The sequence below is a fragment of the Pocillopora damicornis genome, chromosome 5, assembly GCF_964200805.1.
Source record: "Pocillopora damicornis chromosome 5, jaPocDami1.2, whole genome shotgun sequence".
NCBI lineage: Eukaryota > Metazoa > Cnidaria > Anthozoa > Scleractinia > Pocilloporidae > Pocillopora > Pocillopora damicornis.
In genome coordinates, this window is record NC_142674.1 from 23,427,600 (window position 1) to 23,439,189 (window position 11,590).

General features: G+C 35.2%; 1 long non-coding RNA gene across 2 annotated transcripts; it reads right to left on the minus strand.

Annotated features, from left to right (window-relative positions):
- Positions 1–3,897: 3,897 nt before the first annotated feature.
- On the minus strand, positions 3,898–10,573 carry LOC149046050 (uncharacterized). 2 transcript variants are annotated; one of them, XR_016186598.1, is made up of 4 exons: positions 10,151–10,573; positions 9,681–9,758; positions 9,391–9,442; positions 3,898–7,690 (listed from the first exon to the last, which is right to left on the minus strand). It is a non-coding gene; the product is annotated as an uncharacterized LOC149046050 (long non-coding RNA). The 2 variants fall into 2 exon arrangements; XR_016186599.1 differs by having other exon boundaries at positions 3,898–6,799; positions 10,151–10,571.
- Between the last annotated feature and the right edge of the window lie 1,017 nt (positions 10,574–11,590).

Below are 11,590 nucleotides of genomic sequence, written 5' to 3' on the forward strand. Positions count from 1 at the left end.
AGCGGAGCTCGTAGCGCGCGCAGCGTAGCCCCATAATTATTCAAAATAGTAGTAACCCATCAAGCCGAAAAAATTTGGACTTATGACTGTACGGGCGGTCGTATAAGGTGCTACTATTACCATGCGTGGCCAAATGTACCATGGACACTATCTTAGCCATTACGTAATGGAAGGGCGAAGGAAAAGGTGATGCACAGGCGCAATTGCTTGCGTAATTTGGATACCCCATTCGTGTGCGCCAGGAGACACCAGCAGATAACAATGAAGTGCGCATACTCGAGTGCCGAGCTTTAGTGCAGCGTACCGCGGGCACACTGTTAGATCTTACACGAGGGCTTCACGTGGGCTAGTAGATGTGAAGCCGCGTGAGCAAATAATTTGCCACCCCTGTTTTGAGCGTGAAATCAAACTGGTCAGGATGTAGTTGAGCAGTAATTCTCAGCATTTTACAATTTCTAAACAACTCGTAAGGCAACAATACCGGCAGAGTTTAAGCTTTGTCAACCGGAGAAAATTGTTATAATTCAAGCTCGTGATGAGAGGGTTTTAAGTGAAAATAGGCTGGATATAAAGAGACAGAGCGACCAAAGAAAGCAACAAGTAAACAGCGTAAAGCGGGTCCAGAAAATCGCGCAAGAAAGTTAGAAAGAACGACAAAATAGGCAGAATACGGCGAGAGGAACGCGAAAGAGAACAATAAAGGGCATATGTAAAAAGGCGAATATCTAGCGAAGAGCAACGCGAGAAGGGAATACAAAGTCGCTCTTGAAAACAGACTGAAAAGAGGTCATCAACAAAGAGAAGCGAACAACAAAGGATCGCGAAAGAAGAGGAAGTAAGTCGTATCTTATCTGGGTTTTCTCTTGCGCTAAGGCCCAGAAAAAATTTAAACTGTTTTTTTTTTTTTTACCAATTATCGTTTTATACTAGCTTCAGTTCTTAATTCAACTGATCACGTCTCGGTAAACATTGACTCTGGCATTCATCGCTCGAATAATATTTCATAGTGTTCGCATTCTTCAAGTCATTTCTCGTCCTATCGTTTGGAATGTTTAATACAGTCGTGGTGTTATGGGAAAAGAAGTTATCTCGAGGTGTTATGATGCACATGCTTGCGATACGATAATTTTTTTCCTTATGCTGGAAACTGAAGAATTAATCTCTGAAATTGGTAGTCATCACATTTTACAAGAAGCGTCCGAGCTGTGATCGTGCAATTATAAAGGGGTTTTGGCAGTTTGACCTCACAAGCACGCTGGTAAGCACGTGGTTAGCGTAAATAATTGTTGTTTACAGTTTTTTAATTCGAGAGCCGTTGTTGCGAGTCCGTTTCAGTAATCTTCTGGGATATTTTCTGTTAAATTCATTGAAATTTCATAAGTGATTATGAACGATAAATTCGTATCGGCACCATAACTTAGGAAGGTTTTGTTGACGTATCAGTTCACAATTCGTGAACCATCTCTGTAACCTACTTGGATATTTTCTTTTGAATTAATTGAGTTACACTCTCGGAATTTCATCAGTTATTGAGAACGATAAATCCGTATATGTAACACAAGGGAAGAACATTTTAAACTTTTCATACGATCGTCGGAAACTACATTTAATTGACTCTCGATTAATTGTCTCGCCATATCGCGTTGATTAATTTATTATTTTGTAGCCCCAAAAACCCGGCTTAAGACTCTGGAGGTATTGAACTTGATATATTTGATACACAAGGCACCCTTCAAGGAGGAAGATTAGAATAAAATGATTGCTTTTATGATCGTATATTGCACCCGATTTACATAATTATGTAGACAATTGCTTAAAAATACCTATTATAGTTTTCTTCAGAAGCAAAGACACGTAAGTAAAATGCTTCTGCTTTATTTTCATTGTGGGGGGTTTTTTTTTATGTAACATGTAACATGTAACTTTAAATTTCCTCCTTAACCTATCAGCAAATAATTAAATTTTATGTTTTAATTCAAGATAAAACAGAAGTCTTGCAGAGTTCTCAATCCAGATTGAATTCAGGTGAGAACATCAGTAAACAAGTTAAAATCATATGCTCCTCCTGAATCTTTAATTTTAGTGCCCTGATTTTTTTTCACAAACCCTATTTTATATCTCTGTTTGACTGCTAATGATTAAAACCCCTGTGAATAGGTATGCCATATTAAAGTAGTTTTTTAAATTCCATCTTTTTGTTTTTGGCATTTACTATTTTAAAATTCCTAACTGGCACTCTCTTTTAATCCTTGTAAAGAGATATTCCTCATTTCTTTAACTAAAATATGAATTATGGAGTCAACTTAATTTCAATGAGTTTGGAACTTCATTTTACATAAGAACACTTTACTGGGGTATAATATTATATTTATTTGCTGTCTTTCTGGTACACATGATTACCATAAGTGTCTCAACCCTTTAACTCCTAAAATTTCATGTGTATAATCCTCCTTACTGTCTGCCATACAATTTATTTGATGTTAGTTTGGAGAATTTGGAATTGAATCAACCAATAATCCTCTAATTTATAATTGTCTTAATTCTCATTACTTGTCTGCTTTATATCATACTAATAAATTCTCCTTACTATCTCCCACACAGTTCTTATGATGTTAGTTTGGAGGATTTAGTATTAGATCATCTTCTAATCCCCCAACTGATATTTTTCTTCATTCTCATAACTTGTCTGCTTGATATTTTTTTGATATTGTAAGGAGAAATTCTGTCTTGGTCACTCATGGGAGTTAAGGGGTTAAAGGGTCAAAATGGGGGGATTCATCATATTGTAATGATTAAAATATTCTCATGCTTTCAAATGTAACAAAAAAATGTGATGAGAATCCGATGTTATGAAACACTTGCGATGGAAAAACCTGTTGCTGGTAGCTTATGTCTTTTAATGCTTAAATTTTCATGGGAAATGCTTTTCTTTGAAAGTGGGGATACAGAAGTTCTTAAAGCTGATAGAAATAAGCTGTTTGCAAGTAATAAAAGGCAAATTGATAATCATACCTTAATGCTTGACATGCTTCACACATACATGTAGTTGTGTGTACCAACCATTGTAGAGGTGTTTAAAAAGATTTTTTTTACACAAGGCAACCGCCAGGGTGGAAGAGTAGAAGACCATAGAATGATGGTTACTTGGTACTTGTACTTACTGCAATCATATATTCAAGCAGTACTCTACATACATGATGTCTTTAACCCTTTACATCCTAATATCAGAATGCATACTCTCCATTCTGTTCTCTATACATTTCCTAATGTGCTGGCAAGGAGAATTTGTTTAACAATCAAGAGGATCTTTAGTTGATTATCATTTCCTTTATTTTCATGACCTTAATGTGTGACTCAGGGGTGATATTGAATGGAGAAATTAGATGCTAGTTATACTCTCAGGGATTAAGTGTTATTAATTGTACTCATTTTCATGTATAATTGCTCCTCGTATTTGTTGGCAACAAGAGCTAAGATTGTTACAAAAGCAAACAAACAAGTGAATAGAAGACAGTGAAATGAGGGAAACCGTAAACTTTACCATTTGATAGAAAAAACATCACAGAATACTTAAGAAGGGAAACTTGAATTGTGCCAGCTAATTTCCTCTATTGCCATTCATGTTTTTGATCAAATAAAATTTCATCAGTTTTAGGGTTTGCCTGCAATGCGTCAAATTGCCAGTGTGGACTTCATTCTTCTCAGATGTCAGCTAGTTAACAAATAGATTCCAAGTTGCTGTGCGTCTGTTCAGTAGTAGATCACAGATGACGTCAAAATGTGGTAAGAACAAAAAAGTGGCACACGATCAAGGTAAAGCAGTGTGTGTCACTGATGTTCTTACCACATTTTGATGTCCTCTGTGATCTATTACTAAACAGAGCACAGCAACTTGGAATCTATTTGTTTTATATAATAAAGAATTAAAATATGCGGAAGAAAGTTTTAATGATGATGTCATCTATATGTCTATATTTGCTGAGGTAATTGAAATGTTAGTCCCCATGCAGGAACCTTCCATGTGACATGTACAGTCATGTGCTATGAGATAACTTTAGAAAAATGCATTTGTGTCAGTAGAACTATTGTAAATACAGTACCACCTAGTGACAAAAATAAATGATTTCCTGTAAGCTTGAACATTTGGGAGATGTTATGGTGGTAATTAATTGACCCTTTTTTTGCTAGGATGCATAGGGTCTGTCATGATTGTAATGTATATCTTTAAGCTTTCAAACTTTCAACTTCGTATTAATTGTAACTGTTTACCATATCTATTCTCTGTACCTTAAGCCCTCAAAAGTCGAAGCGGGTGAGTCAATAACCTGACTTACTTTGTTTGGAATTGTGTAATTATATAATTTTGCTGTGTAAGTTACCATACTGTAACATGTAATACTATTATTTAGATTGCTTTAAATACACTAGCTCAAGCTTTTATTAATGCATGGTGTTTCTTACCATTTGGTCCTACCCAAACTAAACATTAAAATGAGGAATTGGTCACAACATATGTGAGTTTAAAAGAGTGGGAATCTGGAAAAACATGGATCCTCCTTTAATTAGGAATGAAATCAATGGGGGCCCTCTTATTTTAATTCATGTTTTTAATTTGACCTGCCTCCTCCCCTGTAATGTTTAAGGCACATAGATGAAGAGAATATTTTTTTGTATTTTAATTGATGCATGAAAGTTAAGTTACCAGTAATTGGCATCCACATAACGCACAAAGCAAGAATATAAAGCTTTAGCTTAATAGGTTAAAAAGTTAAAATAAGAGAGTTTTGCAGACTGTGTCTGACTTTTTATCCTGGTTCTGGATATTTATTCAAATAACATAGTCACTATCAGTCTCATTCACTCTCACTTTCCACTGAGCTTGTGGAAAGATGATAACTTCATTATTAGTTTCCTTTGCCCTGACAGCCCAACCTCATCAAAACATTGCAAACAGGAGTGATTAGCAAATTATTGATACAGACAATTAAGAGAGCCTATTCCCACATACATCCTCCTTAATCCTTTTAGTTTTCTATGGACATGGCATTTCAAACATGGTGTATATGCCACAAGTTTTCCATTTCCCTGACTTATTAAGACTAACTAAGAACATTCAAAAGATTGTAATTTTTTTTTGAAAAATTAGAATTCAGCATAGGCCAAATAAACGAGATTCTTAGAAAAAGAAATGGGTATTAATGAAAAAAGCTAAGCAACCTTTTTCACTGGTTTTATGTGTTGAAAACACACACACACATGCAGATTTCTTATAAACCTGTAGTTCAAGCCTGCCATGACTTAAAAATTTTTAATTTGATGCACACCTCAAAAGGAGAAGAAATAAATTTCAAGTTTCTATTTATACAGTTTAGGTTTGTCAGGTAAAATTGAGTCAAACAAAGAAATTTTCACAACTAATTTGATAGGTTAGCCTACCTAGAACAATCAACTTCATGTACAAATAAGACTAGGTATGTACCAATGATGTACAAAAGAACTCTCTGTGGTAAGAGGGCAGGCTTTCCTTTTTCATTTAAAAAAATACTGAGGTTATCATCTTTCCACAAGCTCAGTGGAAAGTGAGAGTGACAGAGACTGATAGTGACTATGTTATTTGAGTAAATATTCAGAGGAGGATAAAAGGCAAGATATGGTCAGCAAAACTTTCTTATTTCAATTTTATAACCTATTGAGCTAAGTCATTTATATTCTTGCTTTGTGCATTATGCAGATGTCAATTAATTTAACTTTCATGCAGGTCAAAGTAAAAACATGAATTAAAATAGCAGAGCCCACTTTAATTTCAGTCCTAATTGAAGGGGAATCTTTGTTTTTCCAGTTTCCCACCCTTTAAAACTCACATATCTTGTGATCAATTCCTTATATCAGTGTTAAGTTTGGGTATGAGTATTGGTAAGAAATGCCATGCATTAATGAAAACTTGAGCGAGAGTAATTAACACAATTCAAATAAATATTTAACATGTTACAATGTGGCAACTTACACAGCAAAATTATATAATCTCACAATTCCAAACTAAGAAAGTCAGATAACCTGCTTCAACTTTTGAGGGCTTGAGGTAGAAATAAATAAATATGGTAAACAGTTACAATTAATACAAAGTTGAAAGTTTAAAAGCTAAGAGATATACATTGCAATCATCAAATCCTATGCATTTTAACAAAAAAGGGTCAGTTACCACTATAACTGTTTCGTTCTAGCACGAAATTAATGCGTGACATTTTCTATGCAACATTATGTAGCAATGCCTTATGTAATTAATTGATAAGATCGTTGAAGCCAATACTACTAGTCGCAGATTTGAGAGATACCAATGGGTATGTAAATATTGTTCCATGTTGATGTATATTACTCCTGGCCTTTGTCAACTATAATTCTAATCCGTTAATAGATTTTGAATACTTTCCTGTAAAAAGATGACTGAATAAACTGTGAAATATTTGGAACCTTGGCAATTGTTGCAACTAGCAGTACAATAACCTCTCCCAAACATTCATACTTACAGGAAATTATTAATTTTTGTTGCTAGGTGGTACTGTACGTACAATAGTTCCACTGACTCAAATGCATTTTTCTAAAGTTATCTCATAGCTTATGACTGTATAGATCATGTGGGTGGTTCCTGCTTGGGGACTGACATTTAAATTACCTAAGCAAACTGTAATCATCAGAATTGCTAGCCAAGGTGTATTTATCAAGTGCTTAAGTTTCAAAAGTAGTGACCTATTTGTTACAGTCAAGTTCACTCCTTTTTGAGGCCATCTTCAGCTTGATCATCCTGTTACATGTGAAAACATCACATGTAATCATATTCAAATACTTGCTTGAATCAAAATTATAATTTTTTTAATAACCTGCTTCCTTTAACACTTTAATTCCTGATAGTGACTAGCATCTAATTTCCCCTTTCAATATCACCCCTGAGTCAAACATTAATTTATGAGAATAAATGCAATAATAATGAACTAAAGAAGCTCTTGATTGTTAAACAAATTCTCCCTGCCAGCACATAATGAAATGTATTGAGAACAGAATGGAAAATATGTATACTGATGTTAGGGTGTAAAGGGTTAATAATGCTCCAAAAACAATAAATAGTGCAGAGATTCCAACCCTCCCGATTTGATCAGGAGTCTCCCGATTTGATGTCTTGCCTCCCGCTCTCCCGATTTTTACCAAATTCTCCCGATTTATCATAAAATTCTGAAAACTAGGGGAAAATTGCTAATCTTTAGAATTTTTGGCGATCTGTCACTGTGAAACACTCATATTATACTTACTTTCTTTGCGAAGAGCATTATGGTATGTTATAACTCAGGCCGGAATGATGTCAAAATTCAGGAAATGGCACTTGAGAGAACCTCAGTTTGCAAAATTTCCCGGGGGCATGCCCCCTGACCCCCCTAGAAGCTCGTGCCTTTGGCACTAATAATTACTCCCTATTTTCCATCACATGGGGTTGGAATCTCTGATAGTGTTGGAGAGAACAAAAGAAAGTTCTTGAAACATTCTACATGTTAAATGAAACTTTGTTATGAATGTTAGTTGCAACAGTACTGAAAACATCTGTGAAGCTACAATAACAATTACCTTTCCATGTAAACAAACCATGATGAAGCATGATATGGATAAATTTAATCTCACACAGTTTGAATGTAGAATCTGAAATCTAATAAACTTACTAGTAAATAGGAAAAAGCTCAAAATGTTTTTCCTGCTTCTGTCATTCTAAATATCACAAATAAATCATGCCACCACTTTAGTGTGATTTTTTTTAAGATGTATACTTTTTCTTATGGCCATCTATTTTTAGTATCCATCTTTTACCAGTTGACATCTGAGAAGAATCAAGTCCACACCAGAGAGTGACTATAAGTATCTAATTTTTGCTTTCAATATCATCCCTAAATCAAGCATTAGGGTCATGAGAATAAAGGAAAAGATAATAAACTGAAGAACCTCTTGATTGTTAAACAAATTTTCCTTCCCAGCACATCAGGAAATGTATAGAGAACAGTATGGAGAATATGCATACTGATGTTTGGGTGTAAAGGGTTAAAGACATTATGTAATCAGTTTTATATTTGTAGAGTGTTGCTTGAACATATAATTGTGGTGAGTGTAACTGCCTGGTAAAGGATGAGTGGATAATCAAACAAATAAATATGGCGTTTTCTGTTAAGGAGGTTGCCTACGTCTTGATGGCATGTTTTTAAACATCCCAAGTATCTGAGTGATTATTATCTTTCTACCCTAGTTGAGATATATCATCATCCTTTTATTTCTTTGACAGGTGGTCCTACGGCATCATCCTGTATGAAATCTTCACTGTCGGTACTTAACTTATTTGTTACTTTACATTCAGGAAAATAGACCTGCCAAGATTTCACGCACAATTACTAATTGATGGGTGATACCGAGCAAACAAAAGAGCATTGTGCGATAGAGAAGTTGAAGCAATACTCAATGTCGCTGATAAATAGCCACGCCAAAAAAATTTTTTCATGAAAGACACCTCTACAATCATTATGGCAGGTACACACAACTGACATGTTTGAGTGAAGCATGTCAAGCATTAAGGTATAATTGTCAGTTTGCTTTTCATTTCTTGCAAACAGCTTATTTCTACCGGCTTTGAAAAACTTCTGTATCCTTGCTTTCAAAGAAAAGCATTTCCCATGAACATTTAAACATTAAAGACATAAGCTACCAGCAACAGGTTTTCTATTGTTTCATAACATCAGATTCTCATCACATTTTTTTTGTTACATTTGAAAGCATAAGAAAATTGTAATCATCACAATGTAATGAAATCCCACAATTTAACTGTTTTATATAGTCCCACTGGTGACCTAGACAGAATTTCTCCTTACACTATCAGTACAATCTGTACAACATCAAGCAGACAAGTGATGAGAATAAAGAAAAATATCAATTGGAGGATAATTGGTTGATCCAATTCCAAATTCTCCAACCTAACATCACATAAATTGTATGGCAGACAGTAAAGAGAATTAATAATGAAATCAAAGTTAAAGGGTTATGTAATCACATGTACCAGAAAGACAGCAAATAAATGTAACATACTCCAGTAAAGTGTTCTTATGTACAATGAAGTTTCAAACCCACTGAAGTTAAGTTGACTTCATGATTCAGATTTTAGTTTAAGAAATGTGTAATATCTCTCTACATGGATGAAAAGAGAATACCATTTATAAATTTTAAAGTAGTAAATGCAAAAAAACCTTAAAGATGGAATTTAAAAAGACTGATAAAATAAGGCATTTCATTGAGTGAAAAAAACCAGGGCAATAAAATTAAAGATTCAGGAGGAGCATATGACATCCACTAGTTTACTGATGTTCTCACCTGAATTCAGCCTGTAAAGAGAACTCTGCAACACTTCTGTTTTATCTTATCACTATTGAATTAAACCATAAAACTTAATTATTTGCGGGCAGGTTAAGGAGGATATTAAAGGAATGGATATATGTTACATAAAAAGAAACCCCTTACAATCAAAATAAAGCAGAAGCATATTACCTACGTGTCTTTGCTTCTGACGAAAGCTATGATACGTATTTTTTAAAGCAATTATCGACACAATTATGTAAACTGGGTGCAATATACAGTCGTAAAAGCAATCATTTTATTCTAACCTTCCTCCTTCAAGGGTGCCTTGTTTATCAAATATATCAAATTTAATACCTCCAGAGTCATAAGCCGGGCTTTTGGGGCTACAAAATAATAAAATAATCAACGCGTTATGGCAGGTCAATTTATTGAGGGTCGATTATTATAGTTTCCTAAAATCGTATGGAAAGTTTAAAGTGTGCTTCATTTGTGCTACATATACGGATTTATCGTTGTAAATTACTCATGAAATTCCGAGTGTGTGACTAATTTTCAAAAGAAAATATCCAAGTAGGTTACAGAAATGGTTCACGAATTGTAAACTGAATTGTAGCGCCGATACGAATTTATCGTTCATAATAACTTATGAAATTCCGAGATTGTACCTCAATGAATTCAACAGAAAAGATCCAAGGTTACAGAAACGGACTCTCAATAACGGCTCTCGAATTAAAAAACTGTAAACAACTATTATTTACGCTAACCATGTGCTTACCAGTGTGGTTATAAGCTCAAATCGCCAAGACCCCGTTTAATTACACGATTACACCTCAGACGCTTCTTCCATTATTGATTATGCATGCAAGTCACGCAACCTCTTAGTGTTTTCATTGGGTTTTCACCTCAAAATTGCGGACGTCATGATTAGAAAGGAAAATCTACATCTGGTAAACGCGGCTGTTATCTTGTGAGCTTCATCCTGAACAAAACAGCGAGAGGCCTCAATCTTTAGAAGTAGATCAAGTAAAAATATGTTATTTCAGAAACATGGTAGAGGAAAGTATCTTAGTGACCTAACTCCTAATCACTCAGTGGTTAAGCTTAGAAAGTGAAGATCTTTAAATTAAACTCACATCAAAAGGAACGACCCATTTTACCATGACAACAAGAAGCAAGAGTTTTTTAAAGAAAATTCTAGCAAAAAGGTGGTTGATGAAATATTTGAACACGGAATAACATTAAGCTTTGCGGTCACCTGCACGCAAATCACGTGCAACCAGACTCGTTGCCGTGCCGTGAAACTTGAGCTAAATTTTTGAAAGGTCTATGGCGATGAGCTTTCGTATTTTTGTGCGAAGATTCGTGGTTAAAAAAGTTGTTATCTTATTACTTATTATTAACCCTTTAACTCCCAGAAGTGATTATCCATGCATTATCTAGCAAACAGGTAATCAGAATACTCAAACTCATCAGGTACAAGAATTTATCTTGATTGAACACCAAATTCTTGTAACCAATTTACAAGGAAATGTGTAGCAGCCATAAGGGAGAATTAACAATCAGATCTTGGGAGTTAAAGGGTTAAAAGTTACTCAGATGTGATCTATGATTGGCCAAAGAATAGACAATAAAGGGGTCGGAGCTCCGGGAGGCCAGAGGCTAGAGGCCCATACCCGGCGAAAATTTACCCAAGTATCCCCCCTCCCTCCCTGGGTTGCCACTCAGATCAGAAACTGGAAGAAGAGATCACGCTTTTGCGGAGGGACTGGAAGACCTCAATACAATAAGTTGACCTCTCAGATGGATCTGAGCAGGCGCACATCGCGCAGATTGAGGCTCTCGCAGTCATGGTCTGGGGAACTGGCTTTTGACTGAACGAAAAGCAGTAATAAACAACAAACGAATGTCTTTTTGAATGCCGCTACATTTTTAGTGATGCATTTTTTAGTGATGTCTTACACGTTTCTCCAGAACTGTGATTCAACTCAATTCTGAGCCAGATTAAAGCACTTCATTTCGCTTCTACAGTATAAAACAAAACTAAACCCTTCCATTGCGGATCGAAATAAACGAAAAAATACTGATGAAACCTCGAGTCCCGTCTGCTGGTCACTTGGAAATTTTCATTTCACACACACTGTGCATCAGGCATTGCGATTGAATAGGAGATTAGGTTGCTCCAAATAACCTCGTAAAATTTCGTCATGTGGTGTCC